At 53.7% G+C, this 14,815-nt stretch overlaps 2 protein-coding genes across 6 annotated transcripts in view; both read left to right on the top strand.

The window, feature by feature from the left end:
• LOC125629204 (uncharacterized) overlaps positions 1–14,815 on the top strand; it is a 570,105-nt gene that overhangs the window by 424,300 nt on the left and 130,990 nt on the right. The gene's annotated exons all lie outside the window — the stretch shown is intronic.
• LOC125629208 (uncharacterized) overlaps positions 1–14,815 on the top strand; it is a 333,186-nt gene that overhangs the window by 25,180 nt on the left and 293,191 nt on the right. The window lies entirely within an intron of this gene.

The following is a 14,815-nucleotide window of genomic DNA, read 5'->3' on the forward strand; positions in this document are numbered from 1 at the left end:
TTAGTCATAAGAGTGTGTCCCCCTCCAGCCAGGAATGTTCATCAGCTCCAGAGAGATGGTTTGATCCCAACAAGCTACACTGAGGAAAAAACTACCTGTGCCTTACATCCAATAGGACTGTACATGGCATTGGCTGCTCAAGTTAGTGATCTTGGTGTAAAAAGACAGTTATAGTTGTAGAGCAGATACAGCCCAGGAGCAGTGGTTGACATTAGCTTTCCCCTTGGCCTGACCATCACTTTTCCTAGTCTAAACAAACTCTGAGCATCCCGGTTATACTGTTCCCCCATTTCAAAGCAATTGTTAGTCATCAAGTTTCCCCTTTGGGAACAAATTGTTTCTTTCCCAATTGCTCTGATGTTACTTCAGGTTGTGCTGGAGAGCAGATATTTTTGCTACCATTTTCCTCACTTAAAATATATTGAACTATAACAAAGAGCAGGAATAGGGCAGGGATAGGGAAAAATGTCATTTCACCCTCTGTAACAACAGAAGAAGATAGGGTAAGTCAGAAGGATTCCCCATCACCATCCCAATCCTCTATTGTTCAATTGCTTAGGTCAGTATTTTTTCTAAAGGGCTGGAAAGAGGATTCCTTAGTAAATGACATGTAAATAGGCAAAATACTCATACATTTGGCTCCCACTGCGGTTCTGGCCCAGGCCCTGCAGGAGATGGCTCTTGAAGATATCTCCTTCCTAATCAGGTGCATGTTGCCTATTATTTGGGAAATACAATCCCTTTTTAGGTAGAGATGGGAAAAATGGAAGTGACGTTTCTGTTCAGCTCACCCCTGGGAGATGCTGCAAATGTGTAGAAAATAGAATCCGTGTTGAATGTGATAGAGCTGCAGAAAGATACCTATTTTTAATAGATACCTGACGTTTAGTGTCTTACAGGGATTCTAAAATGCACCTGAATTTAGTCTCTAATTTTAAATCTGTGCCACCAGATTAAAGAAATAAAAGGGCATATTTGGGGGATTTATACCTCATTATCGCGACTGATATGTTGTGTGGTTGGTGAAGAATTCTACCCCCGAGAAGTGTAAAATTACTCCAAGTAAGGTCAATGATTTGACAAGAACTCAGGTAGAAATTGCAGGTACAAGTGGTTGATTTTCACCCAAAGAGATGGACGCTGTGGTGACCTGTGGCCCAGGTAAACTGTTTTTAGAACGCTGCTCCCTAGTTAAGTGGCATTGATCACACTCCTAAAGAATGCCATGATTAAATTGGGAACAACTGTCTTTTACCATTTGGATCCAAAGTTAGATGAAGCACAGAGAGAAACAGCCAATTCCTTCAGAGCCATTCCATGCCTATGGGTCCCAATCTGGCTGCCTTGTTGGACAAGAAGCACTTCCATGCTGGACAAATGATGGTAGCCAATGAGGGAATGTATCAGATTCCAAGTTCACAGGATACTTGGATGCTGAGTCCTGACTCTGTGGTTTTGTCTCTTAGTTTTGGTCTTGAGTCTTATGCATTTGTATCATTTCTCCGCCTCCTGCTACTTTGAAAGATTAGAAAGTGTAAAAATAGAGCACAGGTGGTTTTTCTCATCATGCAACTTTCCCACATAGTGTGAGACCCCTTTCCACCCACACTTACGGGAGAAGACCCAGGGAGAAATGAACTCACAGAAATGGAAGGCTCCTAGGTTATTATAGAATGTGACTTCACACAAAGCTCACTGGGTGGAAATGGGAATCAAGAGAAAACTGCCCTATAGGTTTATATTTTGTAATCTTTGAATAAGTTGTTACCAGCAACAATGAAATTAAACATGAAGTTAATTAGTGTAATGAAAGAGGCTGATTCTGTGATAACTTTCAGTGTTACAATATAATTCAGCTTTTCTTCTAGTTCTCTCCCTGCCCCCTCCTACTATATAGGAAATGGTGGCTAATCCTGAAATTAAAACCTCACTCCAAAGGAATTAGAGTGGGGGAATATGTGAGAGAAATAGCATGTACGAGAACAGAGACCCAGTATAGCTGTAATTATTTGTATTTCAAATGGAATTTATTTTGATAAATTTTAAAATCTTCTGTTAAGAGGAAAATTATTTGAGACAAGATGTGAACCTTTTATTCAGTGAGAGGGGAACAGCCAGAGAGTTCCCCAGGTCCCTTCTCGCAAATTAAAGGTGTCACATCAGGCAGGAGATATCAAAATCTAACATGGTGATGGATGTGTGATGGTAGCTTTTCTGGGTTGTTTTTTTGGTTTGGTTTGGTTTTTTAATTTACTTTTTGTTTTGTTTTTGCAATCAGTCATTTTTATACGTGCTGAGGCCCCTTTTCCTTTTGATCACACCTGTTTAACCCCCAGGCCTGGCTCTGAAAACCTCCTCAGAACTGGCCTTGTGTTTCTTCATGTTTGATGTCTTTGGGGTTCACACACCCACACGACATGCAGTTCACAGCAACAGATACTATGAGAAGCCTGCTGGGTTAAGTGGGCCTTTTCCAAACTGACGTTAGCCCAAAGTCTGCCTCAATTCAGCTGGATTGGAACATGTCTGTATCAAAGGAGTGGTTCACTCCTGATTTTCCCAGAGACCTCGGGGGAGGTGTGGTAAGATAGGATAAGTAGGAATTGACAACAATGAAGTTAAAGGTAAGGGTGAGCAGGTCAACAAACCTGTTATTTTCATTCCCTCTGACACATCTGTCACTGGTCATTCTCAGGCAGCACGCTGGGCGAGATGGACCATTGGTCTGACCCTGTATTACCAGTCTTTCATTTTTATGTTAACCATCTACAGCTTGTCTACACTGGCAAGCTTCTGCACAGGAAAGCAGCTTTCTGTGGTGTAACGTCTGAGGTGTACGCACGGCCAAGCCACTTAGTGCACAGAAACTGCGCAGCTATAGCGCTGTAAAAAACCCACCCCAACAAGTGTTGTACAGCTCTCTGCACCAGGGGTACAGCGCCGCGGGGTCGGTGTAGACACTCTGGTGGATTACAGGGCTTGTGATTGGCCTCCGGGAGGTGTCCCACAGTCCCTGTTCTCGCTTCTCTGGTCATCAGTTTGAACTCTACTGCACTGCCTTCAGGTGACCGACCATGAACCCCACCCTTAAATTCCTTGGGAATTTTGAAAGTCCCCTTCCTGTTTGCTCGGTGATGCATGCAGTGGTCTCAGCGCATCTTTCCAGGTGACCATGCCTGCTCCACGCACCAGGTGATCCCTCCCCTTGGAGCAATGCCAAGCTGCTGAACCTCATCAGCATTTGGGGAGAGGAGGTTTTCCACTCCCAGCTGTGCTCCAGATGTGGAAATTATGATACCTACAGACAGATTTCACGATGTATGAGAGAAAAGGGCCATGACCAGGACACACTTCAGTGCAGGGTCAAAGTGAAGGAGCTGCGGAACACCCACCACAAGGCAGAGGAAGCAAACTGCCACTCCAGTGCTGCACCCACAAGCTCCCACTTCTACAAAGAGCTGGGAGCGATACTCACTGGTGATCCCACCTCCACTGTGAAGGCCGCTGTGGATACTTTGGTGGCTCATATGCCAGCCGGGAGGAGGAAATCTTGGACGAGGATGTGGAGGAGGACCCAGAGGCAGAGGACAACTCGGAGGTCAAAGATGCATGGAGCCCGGAGTTCTTCTCTACCCCGGAGGAGGCTAGCCAGTCACAGCAATCGGAGTTGGGGAAGCACAAACAGAAGAGGAGGCCTTTGGTAAGTGGCTTTGATCTGGGGAATCACTGAAGCGAGTTGTTGGGGACAGGAGGGTTGCAGAAAGCAGGCTTGTGTCTGTATGATGTGCATACCACCACGTGCCTAGTCTGAGTGGCGGAACAGGGTGATGATTGACTCCCTCACTTCATGGGAATCTGCCTCAGAGATCTCCATGAAACTCTCATGATACTGGGCAATCCGCTGCTGCAGGATCTTTGGCAGAGTTGCTTTGTTTCTTGCCCCATTAAGGGTAATTTTCCTGTGCCACTCTGGAGTCACTGGGGGGAGGAGGGGCGGAGACCATTGCTGCACACAGGTGAGCCACGTAAGGGCCAAGGCGGACACCACAGTCTTGGAGAAGACCATCCTTTGATTCCCTGCTCACCCTCAGGAGCAAGATATCTTCCGTAATGGAAACAGCCTGTGGAAAATTGTGGGCACACAAATGATTATAAGGCCCCCTGCCTACAGTGCTGTCTCTCCCCAAGAGCCACGTGTCCGCTGTATAGTACCGTCCTGGACAGTGATTTCCCCTACCCCCGCTGTTACCATTTTGGCAGTCATGGGGCTCATGTGTGCTTGGCTGGGGACAGCCAGTTAGTGATAGGTATGTGAATAGTGGTTGTATTTTAAATCACTGCATCAATGGTCTGTGTGTTGCAAACAATACTGCTTGTGTAAAATGTTGCATTTTTACTTTCAGATATGACCTTGAGAGCCCAGTCTCCCTCTTTGTTATTGACGGCTGTTCAGAATTAGAAAGTGGCCATGAAGAACTAAAGAGAATTTTCTGCATGATATCATGATGCACTCCATGGCCGAAAGACAAGAATTGAGGGAGTGTCGGGACAGCGAGAAGAGGGACTGAAAGGAGAATGAGGTGCGCCAGAACAAAGCCACGTATGGGCTCTTAAACGTTATGGAGTGCCAAGCGGACACAGTCCAGGCGCTACTCGCACTGCCAACCAAGCAGCTCCATGCCCACCCTCCCTTGCAGACACTATTGCAAAACTCTTTCCCTTGCACCTCCCTGACACCGTCAACACACTCTTCTCAACCTCCTGCCTCCAGTCTGTACCTGCTGCATTCCACCCCTGCCCCATCACAGTCCAGCCCTGTGGACTCCCAGTACCCACTGCACTCCACACCCGTCCCTCTGCAGTTTATTCGTGCTGAAGTACAGTACCCGCTGCACTGTACTGCAAAGGATAAGGTTGCATATAATACCTGGACATACACAAATCTTTAACCATCCCGGGACCTCACCTCCTCATGGGACCGTCCCTTCCCCCATCCCCCACAGTGCTGATTCATTTTTCTTTTTTGTTTGTTTGTCTCTCTCCTCTGGTGGTTGCTTTTTAATAAAAGAATAGTTTTGGTTTGAAAGCAATCTATATTCCATTAATTGAAAGCAAACAGAGCCCTGCAAAGCAACAGGCAGTTTTCTTAAGCCTTCATAGTGCATCATCTGCACCAATCACCTCCTAACATTACAAGCTGTGATACAACATGGCCAGAGGGCAGCAAGCAGGAGGGTGTTTTTTTTTTTTTGTAGCAAAAAAAAGGTGTTTTTATTTGCATAACACACTTAAAAAACTAAACCAACAGCATATGCAATGTGTAACACAGCAGCCAAACACAATTGTTTTCTCATTAGCTTCAGGGGAGGGAAGTGTTCAAGCTTGCCTGGGCCCAGAGTGGGGGGCTTCCTTGACTCTCGTCTTCCACCCTTCCGAGTTACCTGGTGGCCCAGAGCGAGGGGGCTTCATCGACTCTCAAGGTCTGCCACCCCGTCGAGTTACTGGCGCCACACCCAGTGTCACCAACAATTGCCTCCTTTGAAAGCACCCAACAAGAGGGGCAGGCTGTGGGGTGGACAATCCGAGGGGGGAGCACATGCATCCACGTGTGAAAGGACCCCTCTAAGGTAGTGGTGTCCACAGCAGCAATGGCTGGGGCTGGGGTCCCTTACTCTCTCCCCCAATCAAAGGGTCAAACAAAGGGAACCGGATGGGGACACCGAGCAGAGAACCTCGGACAGCACGCACCACTCCTCAAAAGCATCAAGGGAGTTGGACGCTGCCCAGAGGAACTCCGCCTGGATACGTGAATGGACCGAGGATCGGAAAACGGCCCCACAGTCACAGGAAACTCCATCGGCCAGCCTCCTCTCTCTGGTTTTATAGATGGCTGTTTTAGCGAGGGCCAGGAGGAGGTTAACTAGGAGATCCCGCGACTTTGTGAGGCCACAGATGGGGAGTGCATAAATAAAAAGCTGAGGGGAAAAATGCAACCAAAAACATAATAGAAGATTTGTGAGGAGCCAGAACAGGGGCTGCAGCCTGGCGCACTCCAAATATATGTGCGCCAGGGTTTCCCTCACACCGCAAAAGGGACAAGTATCTGGGATGGGGGTGAACCGCCCCAAGTACGTGCCCGTGCCTACAGCTCCGTGAAGGAGCCGCCAGCTGATGTCCCCGACGGGCCTCGGAACCAAGGTGGAATATAGGCTGGCCCACTAAGGATGCTCACCCTCCAAAGGTGGCAGAAGGTCTTGCCACTTTGTGTCGGGGCAGGACACTAGGGTGAGGGCGTGAAGGGAGTGGCGCACGAGCATGTGTAGATGTTTCCTTAGCGCAGTTTGGAAGCATACCGGCTGTAGGTTATGCGAGGTACGAGGTCTGGAGAGCCCCATGGGCCGAGCAAGCATCAGGGGATCCAGCCAGTCTACCCGGTCGTAGTCCAGGAGGACTCCAACTCTCGTGACTTCTGACAGGATCAAGCTCTGGAGCACCGAGCGGGACGCCGCCACCTGCACACGGAGCTGGGGGTTGTGTAGCAGGGGCTCTGCGAGGAGATCTGCCCCCTTGGTGGCCGCCATGGATCTGGTCGTTAAAAACAGTTTCCAAGTCCAGAGGAGGTCCTGGTAGAAGACCGGCAGCCCAGAGAGGTCTTGCGGAAGACCTCCCGGACGGAGATAAAAGAGCTGATGATCATATGGGAGCCCTCGGATGTGGCATAGGATGGCGTCTGCCAGTATGCTCCACGCTGAACTGCCTGCACCATAGAGGAGCTTCTATAGGGCCTGGAGGCGGAAGACGTGGACCTGAGTGTGCAGACACTTCAAGCCCTGTGCTCCTTCCTTCAGGGGTAGATGAAGAACCCCTGCAGGGGCCCAGTGCATTCCTGACCAAAAGAACCCTAGAATTGATGTCCGGAGGTTGGTCAGGAAACCTGGGGCTGGGATCAGGGTGTTGAGCCAGTACCAGAGCATGGACAGGACTAGTTGATTAAGCACCAGTGCTCTCCCTTGGAGGGAGAGACATTGGAGTAGTCCAGTCCATTTCCGGAGCTGCTCTATCACCCCGCCCTCTAAATTTTCCCAGTTCTCCGGCGGAGAGGGATGTGTGGCAGAAAGGTAAACGCTGAGGTAGAGCAGCGGACCCGCGCTCCACCGGATAGTCTGAAGCGCGGGTGGGAGGGAGCTCGCCTGCCGCGAGTCTCCTACCGCCAAGCCAGAGCTCTTGACCCAGTTGACCCGGGCGGAGGAGGCTGCCGAATCGATGGCCTGGCAAGCCTCCACCCACGCCAAGTCACCCGGGTCCTGGATCACGAGGATCACATCATCAGCATACGCTGACAGGACCAGCCGCAGCTCCGGCTCCTGCAGCACCAACCCGGTCAACCTCCTGCGGAGGAGACAGAGGAAGGGCTCAATCACCAAAGCGTACAGCTAGCCCAAGAGGGGGCACCTCTGCCGTACTCCTCGCCTGAAGCTGACCGGTTCAGTCAGGGTCCAGTTGAGCTTAAACAGACTCTCTGTGGAAGCATACAGCACCCGGAGAAAACCCACAAACTGGGGTCCGAAGCCAAACGCCTGCAGAGTGCTCAGGAGGTACCCGTGGTCCACACTATTGAAAGCCTTCTCTTGATCTAGGCACAGGAGGGCGAACGACAGACCGTCTCCACATCCGAGTTCCAAAAGGTCCCGAACCATAAATAGGTTATCAAAGATTCTGCGGTCCAGGACGCTGTAGGTCTGGTCTGGGTGGATCACGTCCGCCAGCACAGACTCTAGCTACAGCAAGATTGCTTTCGCTACGATTTTGTAGTCCGTGCTGAGGAGCGAGACGAGGCTCCAATTTCGTAAATTGCGGAGGTCCCCCTTCTTCGGCAATAAGGCAAGCACAGCTCACCTGCACGAAAGAGGGAGGACCCTGCTCTGCAGAGACTCAGCCCAGATGGTGACTAGGTCTGGGCCGAGGACATCCCAAAACACGCAGTAGAACTCCACAATCAGCCCGTCCATACCAGGAGACTTATTAGTGAGCATACAACGGAGGGCTTCCGAGAACTCAGCCAGAGTGAGAGGCAACTCTAGCCGGTCTCGGTCGCTCATGCTGACCGTAGGGAGCTCCTCCCAGAGCACTCTGCAAGCACTAGGGTCGGTCGGATCCAGGGAGAAAAGACTTGCATAGAAGGCTCGGGCCCTCCCGTACATCTCCACCAGTTCCGTAAAGGGGGGGCCGTCCTCTGCCAGGAGGCAGGTGATGTGTTTCTTAGCCCACCTCATTTTCTCCAGGTCATAGAAGAAGCGGGAGCCGCGATCCATCTCCCGAAGGAGGCGGATGCAGGATCGAACAAAGGCGCCCCGGCCCCGCTGGTCCTTGAGGGCCCGGAGCTCCTCCCGCTTCTCCCAGCATGCTCCGTAGAGGAGCGGGTCCTCGGGGCTGGCGGCCAAACGTCTCTCCAGCTCTAAGACCTCCCGTTCCAACTGCTCCATCACCGCATTTCTCCGTCAGCTGGTGCCCCGGGTGTAGTCGCAGCAGAAAAGCCGGGCGCGCACCTTCCCCAGGTCCCACCATCGCCGCGATGAGGGAAAGCCATGCCGCTGCCCTCGCCAGGCCAGCCAGAATTCCCAGAAGGACATCACGAAGCCCTCATCCTCCAACAGACTGTTGTTAAAATACCAATTGGCCAGCCCCGGCCTCTCCGCACAGAGGGAGGCTGTCACGGTGGCTAGGTGATGGTCAGAAAATGGGGCCAGCCGAATGCTGGAGGAGTTGCCTCGTGAGAGATGGAAGCGTGATAAATAAATGCGGTCCAACCGGGATTGGCTCGACCGATGGGCTTCCACCGAGACAAAGGTGAATGTGGAAATGTTATCCAGGTGGTGGTCACACCAGATGTCCACTAGGGAGTGATGTCTGACTATCTCCCAGAGGGTGTCCGCGGTGGCTGAGCTCTGCTCGGTCCCCGAGCGATTCCGCTCCTCGAAGGTTGTATTAAAATCCCCTCCCAGGACCAGGCACTCATAGAATCATAGAATATAAGGGTTGGAAGGGACCCCAGAAGGTCATCTAGTCCAACCCCCTGCTCGAAGCAGGACCAATTCCCAGTTAAATCATCCCAGCCAGGGCTTTGTCAAGCCTGACCTTAAAAACCTCTAAGGAAGGAGATTCTACCACCTCCCTAGGTAACGCATTCCAGTGTTTCACCACCCTCTTAGTGAAAAAGTTTTTCCTAATATCCAATCTAAACCTCCCCCACTGCAGCTTGAGACCATTACTCATCGTTCTGTCATCTGATACCATTGAGAACAGTCTAGAGCCATCCTCTTTGGAACCCCCTTTCAGGTAGTTGAAAGCAGCTATCAAATCCCCCCTCATTCTTCTCTTCTGCAGGCTAAACAATCCCAGCTCCCTCAGCCTCTCCTCATAACTCATGTGTTCCAGACCCCTAATCATTTTTGTTGCCCTTCGCTGGACTCTCTCCAATTTATCCACATCCTTCTTGAAGTGTGGGGCCCAAAACTGGACACAGTACTCCAGATGAGGCCTCACCAATGTCGAATAGAGGGGAACGATCACGTCCCTCGATCTGCTCGCTATGCCCCTACTTATACATCCCAAAATGCCATTGGCCTTCTTGGCAACAAGGGCACACTGCTGACTCATATCCAGCTTCTCGTCCACTGTCACCCCTAGGTCCTTTTCCGCAGAACTGCTGCCTAGCCATTCGCTCCCTAGTCTGTAGCTGTGCATTGGGTTCTTCCGTCCTAAGTGCAGGACCCTGCACTTATCCTTATTGAACCTCATCAGATTTCTTTTGGCCCAATCCTCCAATTTGTCTAGGTCCTTCTGTATCCTATCCCTCCCGAAGAGAGGAAAGAGCATCTTCGCGAGCAGGCTGGCTAACCTAGTGAGGAGGGCTTTAAACTAGGTTCACCGGGGGAAGGAGACCAAAGCCCTGAGGTAAGTGGGAAAGCGGGATACCGGGAGGAAGCACAGGCAGGAATGTCTGTGAGGGGAGGGCTCCTGCCTCATACTGGGAATTAGACTCATGAGAATCTGAGGTGCCGAGGAAGGCAGATGCCCGCTGATAAAATTGCAGCCGCTCCGGGCCCGATATCGGGGCATAGACGTTAATGAGGTTAACCACGAGCCCCTCCATACGGACCCGGAGATGCAGCAGGCGACCTGGCATGGCCTCAGCGACCCCTAGCACCTCGGGCCGTAGGTTGGGGGAGAACAGGGTTGCCACTCCATCCTGTCGAACCGTGGAATGTCTAAAGTAGACCCTGTCCCTCTACTCCAGCCGCCAATTGTCTTCGGCGGTCGGATCCGTATGGGTCTCCTGCAAGAAAACCACAGAGTACCCTCTCTCCCGAAGGAAGGAGAGCACCTGGGACCTGCGGAGAGCCATCCTACAACCCCGGGTGTTCAACGTTGCAATGGTAAGTGGTTTCATGGGGGGAGTCCAGGGGGATCCTTACTGGCAGGGACGCTCGCATCCACCGTCTCCACATCCGAGTTCCAAAAGGTCCCGAACCATAAATAGGTTATCAAAGATACTGCGGTCCAGGACGCTGTAGGTCTGGTCTGGGTGGATCACGTCCGCCAGCACAGACTCTAGCTACAGCGAGATTGCTTTCGCTACGATTTTGTAGTCCGTGCTGAGGAGCGAGACGAGGCTCCAATTTCGTAAATTGCGGAGGTCCCCCTTCTTCGCATCCACCAGCGGGCCGCGCAACAGTCTTTGACCCATCCCGTAGATAAGTAATTGGTCACGGAAGACGCGGACCTGCCAGTAGGCCGCGGCATCCCGCTTCCCTGTCCCTTTACCTTCCCCCATGAGGGCCCTTGTGGCCCGGAGGATTTGAGAAAAGTCCCCCCATCGCTGGAGAGCAAGCTGTACCTTGTTGTGGGAGCCACAGACATCCTCTAAAAACTTCCTCAGCTCTCCTCGCAGCTCATGGGGGAGGGTGGGGTTACGGTTTCCTGGTGCACCCTTGGTACAGCCCTGTGGCCCACTAAAATGGGCAAGCAGAGTGCGGACCCCCGACGGGGTACCTGATGGGCTGGAGCTTCTAGGCCCGCCTCAAGCCCTGGGGCGATAGGGGGCGGTGGAGGGAAAATAACAGCCCCTAATGAGTTGGGGCAGGAGAACACAAAGGCCACTCCCTGGGAGGTCATCAGTTGGAAAAGGGAAGGAGACAGCCCCGGGGGCGGCAATAACATTGCAGGAGGTAAACTGGATAGGGGCAGGGGCAGGGGCAGAGGCGAGGTTCTGGGTTTCGGGAGGCAAGCAGCTGGATGAAGGCGCCTCCCGATCAGGCTCGAGGGTTAAGGGGGTGGGGAGGGAGCTATCAGTGATACTGGGCACGGGCTCTATGGCGGATTTAGCGGCCACAGCATCAGGAGGTGGATTATCTTCTGCAGGGCCCCCACCCGGGAAGGAAGTCACTTGCTCCGCACCAACGAGGGATGCCCCTGGTGACTCGTGTCCCGGCCACATGGCGCCGGCTGGCACCTGAGCAGGCTCGGTGGTCTTCAGGGGGGTGCCATCAGCGGCTGGATTGATGGAGGAGTCCAGGGGTGCCTCGGAGGTGGGAGCAGAAGCAGCAGTTAGGGGGAGGGAGCATGGGGAAAAGAGGGGTGGAGCGAGGTTGCCCAAATCGAGGTTTGCTGGCAAAAGGTCATCCTCCCCTTGGGTGACCGGGGTCGGATCTAGGGCCTCAATCTCCTTGAACATGGAGGAGAGGACACTTTCCGTCGCCCTGGGGTTCTCCCTGCTTCCACCCGCCATGACGGTTGCCTCGGGGTTCATGGGGCCTTTCTCGAGAGTCTCGGAGGGGAGGGTCTCCCGTGGAGGGGAGACACTACCTTCTGGTGCTACCATGTCTTTCCCGGCTGACACCGGTGGATGGGATGCACTCGTGGGCAAAGTGGAAGGTTCGGCGTCGGTTTCCCCCTTCCTGGTCTTCCGGGGGGCCTCTGCCTCGGGTAGATGAGGCGGAGCTCGAGCCTTCCGCTTTCCTCGCTTCCCCTGGACTAGGGCCCAGCCCTCCATGGCATCATCTGGGGGCTGGTTAGCAGGGGTCGTGTCAGGGGGTAAAGGCGATGACTCAGGGACTGGGGGGGGGGATGGTGGGGCAGCATAAGGGAGGGAGGATTCTCCCTGGGGGAAGCTCTCTCCCATGCTTGGTGGTAACTCTGCCACACTCTCCTTCATAGGCCCTGTCAGATTGTCAGCAGTGAGTGCGGGGGTCTCCCGCTCGTCTGGGCGTTGTAGGGGAGGTGCCCCTTGGGCCTGAGTGGGAGAAGTGGTGGTCCGAAGAGGAGGGGGAGCGTGTTCGGGTATTGGGCTGCCAGAAGCGTTGGCAATGATGGGCCGATGTCCTGCCGGGTCTCGGGGATCCCAGATGTCCCTCTGTGCTGGGCTAAGGGTCAGTCCCTCCGGACATGCCCTGATGCCCGGCAGAGGTAGCACCGGGCTTCCCCCATGGAGAAATACACCTGGTAACGGGCCCCCTGGTGGGGGACTAGGAAGGACCCCTCTAGCGCCTCTCCATCACACACCGCTGACGGCAGGAGAAGCTGCACTTGCCGGCAGAAGGAAAAGATGTGACAGAGGGTGGGGTCCTTGCAGCCCCACAGGAGAGGGCTGATGACAGAAACAGGTTTCCCAAGGGTGGAAAGGGCGGCTAACAGGACAGCATTGGGGAGAAAAGGAGGGACAGAGGGTCAGGAGCAGGCAGATGCCCAGATCCTCTAGTGGCTCTAGGGGGACAAACACCCGCCCCATCGCCAGGCCCCTCTCCACTGCCTCCTGGGCGGCAGCGTCCAATGCTAAGAAGACGACCTTCCTATACATTTTGGAGGCCGCCACAATGGCCAAGGGCCCCACCACCCTCACCAACGCCCGCACGTGGGGCAAGGCGGGCACCAGGAGGCATCGGACACTGTGCTTCCTTGTCATGGTGGGGAAGGGGCCGTGGCTGCTGTTGATGGAGGCAGTGGGCGGGAGAGATGATGAGGCGGCAGGGCTGCTACCACCCGGGCATATGGCCTGGGGGGTCAGGGAGGGACACTCGCCGAGCTGGTGAAGGGGGCAACGGGGAGGGACGCCATGGTCAGTGGCGGGACCACAGCAATGGGGGTGGCCCCTGCCATGGAGGGCCCGGTGGTTTTAGCGGGGCCCTTCCCCTTCTTCTTTCCCTGGCCTTTCCCGCTGGCTGGGGGGGCTCCCCTAGAGTCTGGGGCATGGCAGCGGCAGAGGTCACCCCGGTGCCCTCCATTGCCGATGCCCCAGCTGGGGCAGTGGCAGGTAGTTAACAGGAGTTGGGGTAGGTAAAAATGGACAGGCTGTGGGATGGGCAGTTCGTGGGGGGGGGGGGGGCGGCACATGAACCACCGTACGCTTGTCCAGAGAGTCCTGTTTGGTTGGCTGGTGCTTCTGGCCCACATGGTGGAATCAGGGCGAGCAGCTAAGTCCAGAGGCAGATGTTAAACAGCCAGCAATGACGGTGGAGGAGGCAGTTGTGAAGATCGTAGTGTGGGGGTTGGGAGGACACAGATGGATCGGGGGCAGCTGCGTGCCACATCCCCTATGTCCCTACAAACACAGTCATGACACAATCAAGGCCTCCCCCCACACGAGAGTACAGTTCGAAAGTTACTCAGTCTTGGGCCCCCTCCACGGCGATTTGTAAGTTCTGGTAGACAGCTGTTTGTCTGTTCCAGGTTTTCTTTTTGCATTCCAGAAATGCCGGAGCAAGTGATAAGATTCCTCTCAACCAGAGACAGGTCCGCAGACAAACAGCAAGCGGCTGACTCTGGGGGCTGGGTCCTTCCACTCCCCCCCTCTGGGGAAGCGGGCCAGCAGGCCCTCCCTCTCTTGGGGAGGGGATCAGCTGGAGCAGCAGCAGCGTCCGAGGGCAGGCAGGGGGGGGGGGGGGCAACAGCTGGCCGGCAGCCGGTCAGCACTCTAGCAACAGCGGAGAAAAAAAAAAACAACAAAAGGAAAAGAAAGGGGGGAGAGCGTCTGGCCTAGTCGGTGGGGAAGCTGAAAGCAGGGGCAAAAAGCAAGGAAAGCCCAGGCCAGAGGGCAGCAGTAGAGCACTAGAAGGGAGCTTTCTTCCCTGTAGAGGGAAGAAAGTTTGCTATAGATTAATTAAAGCACCTGAAGCCAATTAGAGCACCTGAAGCCAGTCACCTGATAAACCCCCCCTGCTTCAATCAGACAAGGAAAGGAGTTAAAACAGAGTGGGTTGGTGTGGGAGCAGAGAGCAGTTTGGAGGGAAGCAGAGGAGAATTGGAGAAGTGCTGTGGTGGGCTAAGAAGACCAAGATCCTAGGTAAAGGGACACCTAGTTTGTGCAGGGGGAGGGCAGGAAGCCCCACAAGCTGAAGGGCAGGAGAGGGAAGTAGCCCAGGGGAAGGAACCACTAGTTCAAGTGGTTTACCGCTATCCAATAGGGTGCCTAGGCTGGGACCCGGAGTAGAGGGCGGGCCTGGGTCCCTCCGTCTCCACTCCCTTCCTCTAGGACACTAGTGGGGCAGTTAATACCCCAGTTTAGGGGCCAGAAACGGTGCCCTGAACCCTCCCCAAGAAGAGAAAGCAGGAGACCCATCAAAGTAGTGCCAGCTATTTGCCATAAAGCACTGCACTCCCGTACATAGCAACAAATATTAGTGGCTTTCAGCTTCAAATTGCTACCTCAAGGCATTCCTGATCCTTATGGCCGTGCTCTGTGCCCGTCTAATAGCCCTGGTCTCTGGCTGTTCAAATTCAGCCTCCAGGCGCTGATCCTCAGTGGTCCAGCTCTGAGTGA

This window comes from Caretta caretta, chromosome 28 (assembly GCF_965140235.1).
Source record: "Caretta caretta isolate rCarCar2 chromosome 28, rCarCar1.hap1, whole genome shotgun sequence".
Taxonomy (NCBI): Eukaryota; Metazoa; Chordata; order Testudines; family Cheloniidae; genus Caretta; species Caretta caretta.